Source organism: Xenopus tropicalis, chromosome 9 (assembly GCF_000004195.4).
Source record: "Xenopus tropicalis strain Nigerian chromosome 9, UCB_Xtro_10.0, whole genome shotgun sequence".
NCBI classification, from domain to species: domain Eukaryota; kingdom Metazoa; phylum Chordata; class Amphibia; order Anura; family Pipidae; genus Xenopus; species Xenopus tropicalis.
In genome coordinates this window covers 70233326-70248404 of record NC_030685.2, presented here as the reverse complement: position 1 = coordinate 70248404, position 15079 = coordinate 70233326, and the positions used below count along the sequence as shown (strand labels likewise).

Here is a 15079-nt window from a genome sequence, read left to right as displayed (position 1 = left end):
CTATTTGTTGGACCATACTAGGGGGCTGATTTACTAAGACACGATTTCGAATCCGAATTGGAAAAATTCCGATTGGAAACGAACATTTTGCGACTTTTTCGTATTTTGTGCGATTTTTTCGGCATCTTTACGTTTTTTGCGTAAAAACGCGAGTTTTTCGGCGTCTTTACGATTTTTGCGTAAAAACTCGAGTTTTTTCGTAGCCATTACGAAAGTTGCGCAAAGTCGCGATTTTTTCGTAGCGTTTAAACTTAAAAGGCGCGACGTTTCGCGCAAGTTTTAACGCTACGAAAAAATCGCGACTTTGCACAACTTTCGTAATGGCTACGAAAAACTTGCGTTTTTACGCAAAAATCGTAAAGACGCCGAAAAAATCGTGTTTTTACCCAAAAATCGTAAAGACGCCGAAAAACTCGCGTTTTTACGCAAAAATCGTAAAGGCGCCGAAAAAAATCGCAAAATTACCGATCATTACGAAAAAAACGCAATCGGACGCATTCGGCCCGTTCGTGGGTTAGTAAATGTGCCCCTAGGAGTTGAAGTGGGGCGCAGGAGCACTATTATGGAAGGTTTACGTCCCCTTTAACCTAAGATTCGTTCACACTGTTTCAGACATCTACTGTGTTGCTAACAAGGTGTTCATCCACTTGCACAGCACAAACAGAATGAAAATGAGGCATATGCCATGACATTTCCAGAAAATCAAAGTCATCTAATGACAACTCAAACACCTATTAGACCGAAGAAAGAAATGTCCACTGGCTGTTATGGTGTAATGAACGTCTCCCTGGAAACTTACTGATCTATATTTTACTATGAGACCAGACTTCCTACCTCGCACCTTCAAACAGCTATTGAGCTGGCCTGGGTCTTTCTGACAGCAAGAGGCAGCTTCGGATGTGCACTAAGTAAATCAGAGTGAATGCGGCACACTGTGCATGATTAGCACCCCCCCCCCCCCCCCCCGCTGGGATTTGTACTGCACTGTGCATTAGCACTTTCCATTCAGGGGGCCCCGCCAGACTTTAAACCACAATCCATGGAGGGCTCAGTCGTTCTGCATCACCCTTTACTAGGTGTTATTATTGTAGATTGATTTCAAATTAAGTTAAATTGTGTTAGCCATTTTATTTTTGGATATCCATCGCAAATATTTTCATCTAAACTGAAGCTGGAAATGAGCCTTCATAAGCAGCAGCTGTTTGAATTATTTGAAGTTCTTTTGAAAAGAGGACATTATGTAAGAGACAATGGAAATGTTTAGCTGCGGTTGTGCATAAAGGGAATGTAAACAATGTAAAGCCCGATCCAAAGGTTCCTGCGGCTCCCAGTGTACCCCAACCTATTATTAAGGGTTAAAGGGGTTGTAAACCCTGCTGCACTGCTCAACCAAACTTTACTCAGCTGTTGCTGGACTACATATCCCAGAATAATGTAACATATAATGAAGGGCGAGGCATGCTGGGAGATGTAGTTCAGCAACATCAGGGTTGTATTCTTAAAGCAATATTGCACAATAAAACTTTTCAAAAACTTTTCCCTGAATCTCCCCAGCCAGCAACTGCTTTAATATGCAAAAAATCCTCCAATGAGAATCCCAGCTGATCTGTGTAAATCTGGCTCCCTGTTCTCTGTTCCAGCAATTGGAGTTGGGAGCATTAAGCACAGTTTCCCAGCACTGAACAAGTCTGCCCTTTATCCCCATGTCTCATTCCTGTGTCATATAATGAAGGGAAAAATGACATAATTATCTCTATATGTAAGAGAACAGCAAGATGCCTGACACAGTGCCGGGAATCAGCATTCTCATTGGCGGATTCTTTTGCATTTGTCATGATGTTTTTTTGATCAGTAGAATTCTCATTGGTGAATTTTTTTGCAATAAAAAGCAATATTGCACGTTTTTCCAAAACTTTCCCCAAAATCTCCAGGGCCAGCGGCTGCATTAAAATGCAAGAAATCCTCCAATGAGAATCCCAGCTATAGCAAAACTAGGGGGTGCAGTGGGACAGTGTTATGGTAGGGTTTATAACCCCTTTAAAGAAACGCTTATTACCTCTTCAAGACAGGTGGTAATTTTGTGATTCCCTTGAGTGTGTTGCACCCTGTACTCTGTAAAAATTATAGTAACAAATGAAATATCAGTGGCCCCTCTTAAAACTGGTGATTAGCATTGCTGCTAAATACTCCCTAGATCAGGGGTGGCCAGACCTTTTACCTCCGCGATCGACCTGGGGAGGTGGACCACGATGAAGCCGGGGATACGGAAGTGCGGTGTGAATGTGTACATATGCAACGCAGCGTACTTACGTATTCACGCCGCACTTCCGAATCCCCGGCTTATTGTGGTCCACCAGAAATCCATGGGGGATCGATTGGTGGACCGCAATCGACGTATTGGCCACCCCTACCCTAGATGTAAGGCCAATGTCCCAAAGTACAATAATGCAGTACATAAAGTAGGAACAGCACCCCCATCCTGTGCAATCAATGTTTCTGTGTGGTGGAAACAGGGTCAGACTGGGGGTGCAGGGCCCTGCAGGTGCCCCCGCCGGCCGCATCCACCGCACCCCTAACCCCCCCCCCCGCTGAGCCTCCCTTACCCCCCCCAGGGGCCCCCACTGAGCCTCACTATTTCCCCCCGCAGGGTCCCCATCCAACGTCCTCCTCTGAGCGCCCATAAGTTTAACGCATCAGGGGAGGAATGGTCAGCACTGGCAAGGGTCGGGTCTTGGCCCCTGGGGCCCACTGGGTTTTTTCCCGGCGGCCCAATCCGACCCTTGGTGGACACCCCAAACAGAACCTCAAGGAATCAATCATTTACATAATAGATGCCGTACCTGTATTTCTTATCTTTTTAATTTTTACTTGTTCTGGAATAAGTGTTCTATCAAATGGACATTTATATATACATCATTTACAACTTGTATCTCTTTATACACCATCCTGCTTCCATTTCTCACATATTTACTGCTCTGTCTTTCCCATTAGATTTTACAGGCACCCCTATTGAAATAGCCGGCTTTCTCAAAGAGGCATCCCATGTGATCAAACAGACAGCATTAGCAAGCCAGAAGCTGTGCAGCCGAATGCAGAAGAAGCCGAGCCTTTGTGTAGAATGGAGGTCTAACGCAGCATCAGCGAGAGAGAGAGAGAGACTGGCACGCTGCATAGAAAATAATGAGGCATTAAAAAATTCCCGCCTCTCCATCTCCAAATAAACTGCAATTTGCATCAGAGCAATCAGCAGAAATACACATTTTATAGATATCAAGGTATTATCTGCCAAAGAGCAGCTCAATCAGGTGAGTTATTCACATTTTTACATTCAGTATATACTGTATATACTTAATTAAACCAAGGCTAATTATAGGGGTTTCACTGGCAATTTAATTTGGATAGATTACATTTCCCTTAATGGGTCATCAGATTACAAAATACAAGCTCTAAATGTTATTTTATTCATATATTTATTGCTCTAATTGAAGACAATCAATGAATTTACTATGACAGAATACTATGTTAGATTAAACCGATGGGAATTTTCTGTCTGTGATCCAATCAGAATTCACATTTTTTTTGTTCAACATTTCTAGGACACATTGGTCTTTACCCTCATTAAATAACAGTGCTGATTTATAATTAATAATTCTATTAGTTTACAAGATGCTTGTTTCTTGCCTATGGAACTGTGCAGTCATTTCCTTGCAAGTCGGGTCTAAATGTGCATGCAAATTGTCAATGTACTCTGATACGGAAAGTGAAGTTGAAAGAATAAATGTTTTTAAACACAGAAACAATGGGCAGATTAATTAGATCAACTCATGTGAAGAGTAAAAGCCTGAGAAAGCCCAAGGGCTCACTCGCTCTATATCTATCTATCTATCTATCTATCTATCTATCTGTCTATCGTCTGTCTATCGTCTGTCTATCTATCTATCTATCTATCTATCTATCTATCTGTCTGTCTATCTATCGTCTGTCTATCTATCTATCTATCTGTCTGTCTATCTATCTATCTATCTATCTAGCTATCTATCTGTCTGTCTATCTATCGTCTATCTATCTATCTATCTATCTATCTAGCTATCTATCTGTCTGTCTATCTATCGTCTATCTATCTATCTGTCTGTCTGTCTTTCTGTCTATCTATCTATCTATCTATCTGTCTGTCTGTCTGTCTATCTATCGTCTGTCTATCTATCTATCTATCTGTCTGTCTATCTATCGTCTATCTATCTATCTATCTATCTAGCTATCTATCTGTCTGTCTATCTATCGTCTGTCTATCTATCTGTCTGTCTGTCTGTCTGTCTATCTATCTATCTATCTGTCTGTCTATCTATCGTCTGTCTATCTATCTATCTGTCTGTCTATCTATCGTCTGTCTATCTATCATAAAATGTGAGAGCATTAAAAAAAAAACAGGTTCCATATCTGTATATCTAAGAACTGAGTATTTTCTTCTATTCATGTACTGAGAATGTTGTTTCTTATGATAGGGCTTTCACTAAATAGCATGGTTTATGCTAAATTTATCTTGCAATTAGTATTAGCCTGCATTTTACTGTTTAATCAAAGTGTAAAACACAAAGGCTGTGGAAGACCTGTAAGATCTATCCTTATAAATGGTGCTTAGTGATGTTATCAGTCATATACCTGTGGTGTCGGGATATTGAGTTATATCACTCACCGAACTTGTATATTAGAGGAAATAAGATACTAATCAGTGTTTGCTGACAACACAAAACCATGCAGGACAATGCAATTCTAAGTAATAAGGATCAATATAAGGACCAATGTTGATAAATGTAAGATTATGCAAAGATAATATAAAATATACTTAAAGAGACAGGCAGATTTTAGCTGCCAATTCGCCCTTGTCAGACCAAGTCAGCAGCTTATCTATCCAAGAATGGGGCCTCCCTGATGGACTCCCCAATAGATATCTGGACGGTTTTTGACCAGATATCTATCAGGCAGGTTTAAAAATCCTGTTATGCAAGAATCACATTAGCTCCTGTATTTACCTTCATTATGATGCAATCAGTGGCTGGAGGGTAAAATGATAGGATCATAACAATATCATCCAGCACAAGGTGGAAGACCTACTTACTTGGTAACCTCACCAAAGGAACAGAACTTCAAGTGCATAGGAAATAAGTAAGGACCTGGGAGTACTGTTGAGCAAATTTTTTCGGCAGGTATGGATTCGCTGCGAATTTCCATGTCTTGCCATTGGTGGATTGTTTCGTAAAATGGGTGCAAAGAATCGGCATGGAAAAATTCGCAACACAACAAGTTGTGTGTGTCATTTTTTTTGATGCACATGACAATTTGTTGATGCACACAACAATTATTTTGATGCACATCATTTTCGCTCATCACTACCGGGGAGTACTTGTTAAAAATGAACTTAGCTTTCCATTTACAAAGTACTTGTAAGGCCCCCTCTGGAATATTCACGGCTGCACTGTACTACTTAACTGATCTTTACTCAGCTGTTCCTGGACTACATATCCCAGATAGATGTAACTTAATATGAAGGATAAGGCATGCTGGGAGCTGTAGTCCAGCAACATCAGGGTTAAAGTCTTAAGGCAATATTGCACAATAAAACTTCATAAAAAAATTAAAAACCAAACAAATCCTCTAATCAGAGGATGGAGAGAATGTGGACCCCAGCTGATCTGTGTAAACCTGACTCCATGTTCTTTCTTTCTACAACTCGAGTTGGAAGCTTTAGGAAGATATTTAAAGCTAATTCAGAGGCCCATGACCTGTATAAAAGTCTTTAACACAAAAAACCTATTTGCTGCCAATCACATTCATACTCGCAATGTGTAAACCCTCGCCAGTCCTCTTTAGTTTTATATATGCACCATTAATGATGAAATACTATTAATTAATTGGTAGGTGCCCCCCAGTAGAGAAGAGAAACTACAGGCACATAGTAACATAGTACATAGTAAGTTAGGCTGAAAAAAGACGTACGTCCATCACGTTCAACCATAATGCCTATATATAACCTGCCTAACTGCTAGTTGATCCAGAGGAAGGCAAAAAGACCCATCTGAAGCCTCTCTAATTTGCCGCAGAGGGGAAAGAATTCCTTCATGTCTGCCAGCTATTGTGCTTTGCAAAGCAATAGAAATAATTATTGTATGTAACTCACAAAAGCAACACATATCTCCTGAATAAGAAGGGCCATTCACAGTTGTTAGGGTAATGGCCCACACATGCCAAGATTGTATCATACACTCTGGTTGTGCGCCAAGGGGTGGGATTTGAATTTAGTTTTGAAACAATGGAGTAACGCAAAGAGAAATTCAGGGATAAAATCTCAAAGCTAAGGAGCAACAAGACCAAAGGCAGGAGATGGCAGTGGATGCCGGTGTTGTGAATGGGCAGAAAGGTGACCATTCAAGCACAAGGGAAGAGATGTAATGAGGCACAGAGTAGTGAAGGGATTTGAAAGCTATGACAGCTATTTTGTAGTTATTGACTCCTTTAATGAAGAGTCAAGATTTCAGCAATAGAGACATTAGGAGATAAAAGATTCCAGCAGCAGATTTTCATCTGGATGTAATCATATTTGCATTTCAGTTTGGAGGTGCGGATATAAATATCTAGCTCAAGATGGAAGCCAAACTGAATTTGTGTTACTAAAACCAAACAAAGAGTTAAAAAAAACAAAGGACAATCTCACTTTAGATGATCTGGCCCAAAATGTACCAGTAACTGCAAGATTATAAATATATTACAAGTCACTGTAGAGTTTAGTAACCATATAAATCCATTTACTGCTAATCATGGAATGGGCACATTTAATTATGTACAGGTATGGGACCCATTATCCAGAATGTTCGGGACCTGGGGGGTTTTCAGATATGGGGTCTTTCCGTAATTTGGATCTCCTACCTTAAGTCTACCAAAAAAATTATTTAAACAGTAATTAAACCCAATAGGATTCTTTTGGCTCCAATAAGGATTAATTATATCTTAGTTGGGATCAAGTACAGGTACTGTTTTATTATTACAGAGAAAAGGGAATCATTTAACCATTAAATAAACCCAATAGGGCTGTTCTGCCCCAATAAGGGGTAATTATATCTTAGTTGGGATCAAGTACAGGTACTGTTTTATTATTACAGAGAAAAGGGAATCATTTAACCATTAAATAAACCCAATAGGGCTGTTCTGCCCCCAATAAGGGGTAATTATATCTTAGTTGGGATCAAGTACAGGTACTGTTTTATTATTACAGAGAAAAGGAAACCATTTTTAAAAATGTGAATTATTTGATTCAAATGGAGTCTATGGGAGATGGCCTTTCTGTAATTTGGAACTATCTGGATTCTGGGTTTCTGGATAAGGGGTCCGATACCTGTACCTTCATACACGCACAAAATTAACTTTTCTGTTGACATGTAACTGTATCGATTAAGTTTAATGTAGCATAATAAGATGATAATGGGCTCTTGTTATTTGGGTTTTATATAGAACCAGGTAGAAGAGCTAACGACAATACTGAAGAGAACTGCTTTGCATTTGAAACCACAGTGGCTTTTAATTCAGCCCAGTTCAACACAGTTAAGGTTTAGTGTATACTGTTATATTGACCACATAGTGTGACACTGCTTGTGGTAAAGGTCACCAATTGTGTTACCTCAGGTAGAATCAGCTTTGATCTATGGCAAATCAACAACTGTCACTCGTTTTGATATGACAGATTCAACCTGGGACTTGCCAGCTATTGCCCTATGCACTGCAATAGAATTAAATATTGCATATAACTCACATATATCTCCTAAATAAGAATGGCTATGAGTTTCTTGAACAAATGTGTTAAGTACTAAAGAGTAGTGATATGGGAATCTGTCCCGTTTCACTTTGCTGAAAACTTGTGAAAAATAGAGCATTTTGATCCTCTCTGACAGCTTGAACATTTACAAACATTAGGGAATACGTATATAACTGCCTATAGAAAAGCCACTATTTCCTATAAAATCATTTATTTATATATTTTCAGCATCAGGATCCCACTACTTTGTAAAACAACGTATCACTTCTTTTTTGCTGTTTATTTAAAGTCATTTTTTTGACGTGCGCGCCAATTTTTCTTGATGCGTTTCATTTTCGTGTTTCACGAATTTTATGCTGTTTCGCAAATTTTGTTTTTTAAAAACGTAAATGTTCAAGCTGTCAGAGAGGATCAAAATGCTCTATTTTTAAAAGTAAAGAGCCGTACTGGGCTTTAAGTGCTCTGTATATATGAATTAGGCAGGGTGAATGCTCAGGCTACTAGAAAGGAAAGGTCTTGTATTCAAAACAATAGGGAATATCTGAATAGAAGAGGTGAGTGCTTTTGAGGCATCCATAGGGGGCTAAATGAGTATTAATGCAAGGCTGAATGGACTCAGCACAGAGACCATGCATTTCTAAATGCCGCCTGGGTTGGTTGGCACTAATGGCTGCATATGCCAATCTTGCAAAGATGTGGTTTGATTTTTGTATCTCCTTCCAAATATTCAGTTGTCAATGACAATTAAGTTTAGAAATGATTCTGAGCATATAATGATTGCTAAACAAAGTTCTCAATAAGTTGTGCATATGCGCCATGATTTATACTCCCATACATAATTTAGTGCCCCTAGAGCGATTTATATATTTGTCACTATTATAAAATAAATTTGTGTGCAGCCAAATTGCCCATGATCAGTTTGTTATAGGCAGATATATGGCATTGAATAATAAAAATTTTCCAAAACTTTCCCCAAAATCTCCAGGGCCAGAGGCTGCATTAAAATGCAAGAAATCCTCCAATGAGAATCCCAGCTGATGTGTGTAAATCTGGCTCCATGTTCTCTGTTCCAGCAATTGGAGTTGGGAGCATTAAGCACAGTTTCCCAGCACTGAACAAGTCTGTCCTTTATCCCCATGTCTGATTCCTGTGTCATATAATGAAGGGAAAAATGACATAATTATCTGTATATGTAAGATAACAGCAAGATGCCTGACACAGTGCTGGGAATCAGCATTCTCATTGGTCAGTTGTTTTGCATCTATAATGAAGTTTTTAATCAGTAGAATTCTCATTGGTAAATTTTCTTGCATCTATAATTACGTTTTTTGGCAACTTCTATAGCAAATCTAGGGGGCGCAGTGGGGCAGTGTTATGGTTGGGTTTACAACCTCTTTGATGTTTCTGGGTTGGATTTCCCAGCAAGGTTAGAGTACACTTATAGTTGTAGCTCAGCAGCAATTTGATTGCTCGGGGTTGTTCACATTCTCCTTTGATCTCGTTCAGTCCCGCACACTTGTCTCCAACTGTCAGCTCTGCAAGGCAAGGACTCCTTGTGCCTACATTTCTATGGTTACAGCTTTGCTCACAGTTGACAACCTTATGTCAGAATATATATTTGCAATAGTAAATGTAATGATACACACTGACTTCTTTCCAGTTTGGCCACCCACATACTTGGCCAAATCAGTCTGAGACAATTGGCCCAGGGAATAGAATCATACAGCAGATTTAAGGAGATCTGTTGAGTAAGAAGTGCATCGTGATGTGCTCCTTACCTGATGGGATTTTTAAACCTGCCCAATAGATTTCGGACAGACATTGGTCCAGTGAGCCTCCTTAGGGCCCTATATATGGGCTATCAAACTGCAGATGAGTTAATAACCTATGTTTGCTAAAACTCATTTGTATCAGCATGTCTATCGGGCCCATTCATGAAAGCACACATTTTTTGTTTTTCAGAAAAAAATCGTATTTATTCTAATTTATAGAACTTTTTATAATGACCACGATAATATCGTTAAAATTACACAACTTTTTTGTGGTTTTCGTTAACTTCCACAAAAAGTCGTATTTTTCGCAAAGACTACGAATTCATTTCAAGCTTTGGTATTGTGACTATCTTTTGGCCAGGTTGGAGCTGCAGAGTGCTATTGAGTCCTATGGGAGACTTTCCTTGGGCCGGGTTGGAGCTGCAGAGTGCCATTGAGCCCTATGGGAGACTTTCCTTGGGCCGGGTTGGAGCTGCAGAGTGCCATTGAGCCCTATGGGAGACTTTCCTTGGGCCGGGTTGGAGCTGCAGAGTGCCATTGAGCCCTATGGGAGACTTTCCTTGGGCCGGGTTGGAGCTGCAGAGTGCCATTGAGCCCTATGGGAGACTTTCCTTGGGCCAGGTTGGAGCTGCAGAGTGCCATTGAGCCCTATGGGAGACTTTCCTTGGGCCGGGTTGGAGCTGCAGAATGCCATTGAGCCCTATGGGAGACTTTCCTTGGGCCGGGTTGGAGCTGCAGAGTGCCATTGAGCCCTATGGGAGACTTTCCTTGGGCCGGGTTGGAGCTGCAGAGTGCCATTGAGCCCTATGGGAGACTTTCCTTGGGCCGGGTTGGAGCTGCAGAGTGCCATTGAGCCCTATGGGAGACTTTCCTTGGGCCGGGTTGGAGCTGCAGAGTGCCATTGAGCCCTATGGGAGACTTTCCTTGGGCCGGGTTGGAGCTGCAGAGTGCCATTGAGCCCTATCGCAACCACAATAATTTCGTACTCCGAATTTTTTCCAATCGTGCTTTTAACCACACAAAACTTGTGCTTTCTTAAATGGACCCCTATGTGTAAGCTTTGGACCCCAAAAATGTGCCAGGCATTTCCCTTTCTACCTCTGGTCTGTGTCTCACGTGAGCTGGGCAGAGCAGCACCATGCAGTAACTATTATTATTATTATTATTATTAACGTATTTATAAAGCACCAAAATATTCCGCAGTGCTGTATAATAAGTGGGTTTGTATATTGGACATACAAACCAATCAATAATGAAAACAAGAGTTGAAGAGTGAAATGGTTAAAATCCGTCGGCTTGTCGACTGATTCTGTATATCCTTCTATGAATATGTGGTGCCGGCCAGTGATTTCCCAGCAGATGTTGTCCATTACACCATTGCAAAGCCCAATTTGCCTCGATTCTCAGTTGCCATGGCAACCATCATTCAGATCTGCGAAACATACCATATGGCAGCAAGAGAGGTTCCTTCCTTATTATAACACAAAATGTGGGACCCCGACAAAAGCCCTTAATTACATGAAAAGGTGTGGTTTGTATTGATGTAATGAGCAGGATCAAAAGAGAGCTCTGTTTATCAGCGGAATAGCCAGGCTCCGGTGCATGTAGAGGACAGGACTGCTGAATATATTCATTATTCCGACACTAGGGAGCTGTCAGTATAAAACTGCTTGTCTTGTATTGCTATGAGTCCTGTCATTGTAGAATACTCAATGTACAATGCACAACACTACGCCAGTATAGTAAGTGCAGCATGGCTAATGTTAGCCCAGGGAGGGAGAGGCAATCCTTATCAGCTGTGCTTGCAGCAAAGCCTCTACCAGCGATCTGCAAACCCGACTGGTTCTCATTTTCTGCACATACATACACAATAGATGATGATAAGTTTAAAAATGACAGGGACAAATCAGCACTAAATTGAATGCCCTGCAGGAAAATTAATTCTGCATTTAGCCAACCTTTCTAATCCAATCTAATCTAAGTTTTCCCTGGGTCCAGTAACCCTTAGCAACCAATCAGCGAGTCACTTTTATTCGTCATCTGTCTGAAAGCAAGCATCCAAGCATAGCAGCTGCTATGGGTAACATAGTAAGTTAGGTTGAAAAAAAGGCTCACACCCATCAAGTTCAACCTTTTATGTCTATATGATACCTGACTAACTGCTAGTTGATTCAGAGGCAGGCAAAAAAAAAACCCTTCCTGACTCCAAGATGGCAATTCAACCAGTCCCTGAATCAACTTGCTTATCACTAGCGATGAGCAAATCTGTCCCGAAAAATTAGCGAAACGCGGCTATCATGTGAGTTTTTGTGATGCACGCAACTTTTATGCAGTGCGCAACTTTTTTTTTTCTATTCAATATTTGAATAAGACTTAAGTTATGGAGATCCAAATTACAGAAAGATCCCTTATCCGGACAACCCCAGGTCCTGAGCATTCTGGATAACAGGTCCCATACCTGTAACTTTAATGAAGGAGATCAATTTATGCAACAAAAGTGTCCGTCTTTGTGCGACCACAACTGCGGCTGTACTTGAGTCCTCATTAGAGGTGAAGCTCCTGTTTGAAACAGGTAGTTTGTTTTATTACCACTGAAGAGAAAGCAATGAGATCTCTTTAGCTGCGTCAAAACCCATATTGTCTGGATTCTTTATAGTGGGGAGTAGAGATGTAGCGAACTGTTCGCCGGCGAATTAATTCGCGCGAACATCGGGTGTTCGCAAGTCCGCAAATTCGCGAACTTTTCGTGATGTTCGCAATTTGGGTTCGCCGGCACCGAAAAAATCGCAAAACTTACGATAACGGTACGAATGCTCCGAAAAAGTCGCAAAACTTACGATAACGTTACGAATGCTCCGAAAAAGTCGCAAAACTTACGATAACGGTACGAATGCTCCGAAAAAGTCGCAAAACTTACGATAACGTTACGAATGCTCCGAAAAAGTCGCAAAACTTACGATAACGTTACGAATGATCCGAAAAAGTCGCAAAACTTACGATAACGTTACGAATGCTCCGAAAAAGTCGCAAAACTTACAATAACGTTACGAATGATCCAAAAAAGTCGCAAAACTTACGATAACGTTACGAAAGCTCAGAAAAAATCGCAAAACTTGCGATAACTTTACGAAAGCGCCGGAAAATACGAAAAAGTCGCAAAATTACCGATCATTTCGAAAAACGGCGTGTGTCAATTTTTCAGAGGTTTTTGCCCTTGATCCCCCTCCTGCATGCCACTGTCCAGGTCGTGGCACCCTTTAAACAACTTTAAAATCAGTTTTCTGGGCAGAAATGGCTTTTCTAGGTTTTAAAGTTCGCCTTCCCATTGAAGTCTATGGGGTTCGCAAAGTTCGCGAATATTCGCAATTTTCGGCGGAAGTTCGCAAACAGGTTCGCGAACTTTTTTTTTGAGGTTCACTACATCCCTAGTGGGGAGTGGGAGTGAAGACATTGGGCAGCATGGAGCAGCTGACATGTACCACTCCAAGTGGCAGAATTACATTAACATTTATTTATAAAGCGCCAACATATTCCGCAGCGCTGTACAATAAGTGGCTTTCATACATTGGACATACAGAGTAACATATAAAGCAATCAATAACCGATACAAGAGGTGAAGAGAGCCCTGCCCAAAATGGTCTGTATGGAGCCTGCGCAGAACTCATATTCTTACTGATTCAAGAGAACTAGTGCAAACTGAACAATAATTCAAAGGGATGAGTTTAAACTGGGTTTTGCATGTCTAACATTAACAACTCTCTGCCGCAACTGAACTGGGGCAACGTATCCTCGGGAGCATTCACAGAGCAAACATGGCAGATCTGTAAAATGCTGCTGAAAAAGAAAAACACATCATTATGTACCCTTGGGAAACAAGTATATTAGAAACAAGTCCAAAACACAGCAGCTTAATAGAAATGTAAGCATAGAAATGGCACTGAAAAAAAAATGTCTGCTTTCAAGGATTACAAGTCAGAAGGGACAGCAAAATCTTTAGAAATTACAAAGAAAACAGCTAAAGAGGCAAAACATCCATGGAGCTAGCGGCGGGGAAGGGCAAGATCAGAGATGTGAAGCCTTTCAAAATGCACAAAGAGTGAAAGGAATAAAGAATAGGAGTCTGGTTCTGTTGTACAGGTATAAGATCCCTTATCCGGAAATCCAATATCCAGAAAGATCCAAATGCCATCTCCCATAGACTTCATTTCAATCAAATAATTCACATACAGTATTTCATTTTTAAAAAGGATTTCCTTTTTTTCTATCTTGATAAAACAGTACCTTGTACTTGATCCCAACTAAAATATAATTTATCCTTATTGGATTAATAAGGGGTTAATTTAATGTTTCAATTATTTTTTAGTAGCCTTAAGGTATGGTAATCCAAATTATGGAAAGCCCCCTTTTCTGGAAAGCCCCAGGTCCCGAGCATTCTGGGTAACAGTCCCCATACATAAGTCCCAGTTACAATGGATAGCAGTAATAATAAGATTCTGCAAATGTTTTAATGGATTCTATTATCACAATATTTACTTTCTATGAAACCAACACTTTTATGCACCTCTCATAAGTACTGGGCAGTCTACTGTTTATTAATATGTATTTAATTGTCATAAAATTATTGGGGTTTTTTTTAATCCCATTAATTACCATGGCAAACACAGTGTTTTAATTTGCGCTACTTGATAACGTGATGACTTCTTAACTTCGTTGTACATGTGATGCTACCCACCCTATAGATGCCTTTTTGATTTGGATAATGGTTCCATGGCTTGCCTAGCTACTAGTGCTAAGAAACATACCAGGTTGTATTTTTAACAGCTACTGGTGGGTGCAGGGTGACCCGCTGCTCTTTTCATTCATTCAGATTGGAGGCACTTTGGGTGGAGGAGTGGAGTTCAGTCAAAAAAGATGCAGTCGCAGGTGGCCTCTTGGTCCTGTTTCCTGTTTAGCTCAAAAAAAATAAAATAAAATAAAATCATGATAAAAGCAATAGGCAAAAAGTATATCCAGCCCAAGCCATATTAATTGTAGAGATGTAGCGAACTTTTCGCCGGCGAACTAATTCGCGCGAACATCGGGTGTTCGCGTTCGCACAAATTCGCGGACTTTTGCCGATGTTCGCCACTTTGGGTTCGCCGCGTTTTTTTTTTGCCCCGCGTTTTTTCGCCTTGGTTTTTCCGCCGCGTTTTTTCGCTTCGCTTTATCGCCTATGCATATACATAGGAATAGCTTGCGGTTTTTTTTTTTTGCGTTATTTTTTGCGTTTTTTTGGCGTTTTTTTTTTTGGCGTTTTTTTTACAAGTATTTTTCAGAGAAGTTTTAGCCCTTGATCCCCCTCCTGCATGCCACTGTCCAGGTCGTGGCACCCTTTAAACAACTTTAAAATCAGTTTTCTGGCCAGAAATGGCTTTTCTAGGTTTTAAAGTTCGCCTTCCCATTGAAGTCTATGGGGTTCGCAAAGTTCGCGAATATTCGCGAGTTTTGGCGAAAGTCCGCGAAC

At 40.5% G+C, this 15079-nt stretch overlaps 1 protein-coding gene across 1 annotated transcript in view; it reads left to right on the top strand.

Annotated features, from left to right (window-relative positions):
• Positions 1 to 3114: 3114 nt before the first annotated feature.
• csrnp3 (cysteine-serine-rich nuclear protein 3) overlaps positions 3115 to 15079 on the top strand; it is a 98620-nt gene continuing 86655 nt past the window's right edge. Inside the window, exon 1 of the mRNA XM_031893602.1 lies at positions 3115 to 3305. The gene's annotated coding sequence lies outside the window, so the exon portion shown is untranslated. The remainder of the gene's footprint in view (positions 3306 to 15079) is intronic.